General features: G+C 33.5%; 1 non-coding gene across 1 annotated transcript; it reads left to right on the forward strand.

Annotated features, from left to right (window-relative positions):
• Positions 1 to 1,762: 1,762 nt before the first annotated feature.
• TRNAC-GCA (transfer RNA cysteine (anticodon GCA)) lies at positions 1,763 to 1,833 on the forward strand. Its single transcript has one exon. It is a non-coding gene; the product is annotated as a tRNA-Cys (tRNA).
• Positions 1,834 to 2,296: the final 463 nt, after the last annotated feature.

Raw genomic sequence — 2,296 nt, forward strand, 5'->3', positions numbered from 1 at the left:
GGTAATAGGCTTAGGCTGAGATGTTGTTTAATGTCTAATATTTAAAACTGAACTTGGCTCAGATTCCCGTTTTCCCAGCTGGGCCAAGTTGTTCGTTTACGCGTTCAGAAAACAGTTATGTGAAAATAAGCTTGGGTAAATGTATTGGTTAATAAAATGATTAAGTTATAAAGAAGGATCACATACTGGGGTACCGGATTAGCCTCGGGGTCCGTTTCCGTTTATCAGTTTGATTTAAGAATAAACGCGCACAATCTATCCGGATTGTCCAGGTTTTTCATAGAAAAGTTCGTTTTTACTTAATTAGTCCAAAAATATGATTTTTGATCACTCTTGGTGTTTTGATATTCCCGCAGGTTCGTTAGTCTCGAACTTGCCGGTTTTTATAAAAACTGAATTTGTTTAATCTTTAAATTAGCATAATGAATTAACCGTTAATCATTAAATTATGAAAATTTAGCCACTTATCAATTAAAATATGTAGATTTTTATAAAAATATTTCTGGAATTATTCATTCCAATTGCCATTACAAAAGTGATGGCAATTTTGGGCATTAAAAGATATTTTTGGCTGGTAATTATTCCTAAAAAGACTATCACTTCTGCAACAAAACCACTCATACCCGGTAATGCAAGGGAAGCCATGGAAAAGCTACTGAACATTGTAAATATTTTTGGCATGGGGATAGCTACTCCACCCATTTCGTCGAGATAAGCAAGACGTATTCTATCATAACTCGTTCCTGCCTTTCGCCATGCATAAAGTAAACCAACAATTAAGATAAGCACAAAAATTAAAGCTTCTACAAATAAAGATACACCTAATACATCGAAACTCATTGCCCATGGATAAAGAAAAACCGTTTCAACATCAAAAACAACAAAAACTAGAGCAAACATATAATAGCGGATCCTAAATTGTAACCAAGCGTCGCCTATTGGTTCTATACCTGATTCATAACTAGAACGTTTCTCCGGTCCTTTGCTAATCGGAGCTAAAAATCCCGAAATGAAAAATACCAAAATAGGAATAAGACTTGATATTATCAGAAATGCCCAAAAAATATCATATTCGTAAAGCAGAAACATGGATGCACTCCTATAAACGTGGAAAATATACCGGATTAGTCAATTCAACTTGAAATTTTGAAATCGTTCATAACTGTTTAGTTAAAGTAAGAATTGCTTTCCTTTTGGTCCGGTCAATACCCAGCCGGGCCTTTTTTTGTTACAAAAAATTCCCTTCATTTTTTTATTTATAGGCAACATACTCTAAATAGCCAATTTAGTACCCGTGTAACAATTTCCGTTCTGGGGTTTACATATACTTATCATTTTTGTTATAATGGAAATTGAGAAGGATTTTTGATTCAAAAGAATAAATCAAGAAAAGGATAAATCAAGTATGTATCAATTTGTATTTTCTTATGTCGTTTGGCAAACCAAATTTTAGATTCAAATCCAAGAATCATTGACGAATTCTCAGTCAACGAATATCCCGTTTGTCATAAATTTTGGTTTTTTTGAGTGAAAATATACATTTGATTTTTCAATAGAAAAGTGAGGGGAAGCTTTTTGGCATTGTGTGTTTTGAGATACTATACAATCAATCGAAGGGACAATCAAAAGGGGAAAAGGGTTTTTTTTCTAATTTTGATAAGTTTAGTTAGAAAAAGGATTCAAAAGGGGATGCAAGTACAATAAACTAAAATTGAGTAATCCAACAAAAAAGGTAAAAATTTCTCCTATTGTGTATCGTTTTGGCGGCATGGCCGAGTGGTAAGGCGGGGGACTGCAAATCCTTTTTCCCCAGTTCAAATCCGGGTGCCGCCTCATCAGCAAACGAATCGGAATCTCTTATTCTGTTCTGCTGATATAACTCAACCTAATTTTACCCAGCCAGAACAGAATAAGGGGAATGTTAATACTTGGTTGATTCTAAGTTCTGGGGATTTTGTAAAAGATTGGAAATCGGAAATCTTTGAATCCAAAATGAAAAGAAAGATTTGATTTTAATGTTTGATTTTAATGGTCAAAGCAAGACTTCCCGATTCCTTTCTACTACTAATGTAATGTCTACTTATTGGGTCTTGATTGGAGATAATTTAACTACTGGTTGGGGGAAGTTCTTTCTATTTCTATACTGTGTAATCTACATATATAGGCTCGCGAGAATCTCTGAGTGTTCAGGCATTCAATCACTATTAGATTGAGATGGATAATTTATAGAAAAAAACACTTTTACTGATTTAATAATTTATAAAAATTCATTTTATCAGCTATATTTCGCCTGAAA

The sequence above is a fragment of the Bidens hawaiensis genome, unplaced genomic scaffold (genome assembly GCF_021521415.1).
Source record: "Bidens hawaiensis isolate Kalapana, Puna unplaced genomic scaffold, B.hawaiensis_p1.1 tig00004124_1, whole genome shotgun sequence".
Lineage (NCBI taxonomy): Eukaryota > Viridiplantae > Streptophyta > Magnoliopsida > Asterales > Asteraceae > Bidens > Bidens hawaiensis.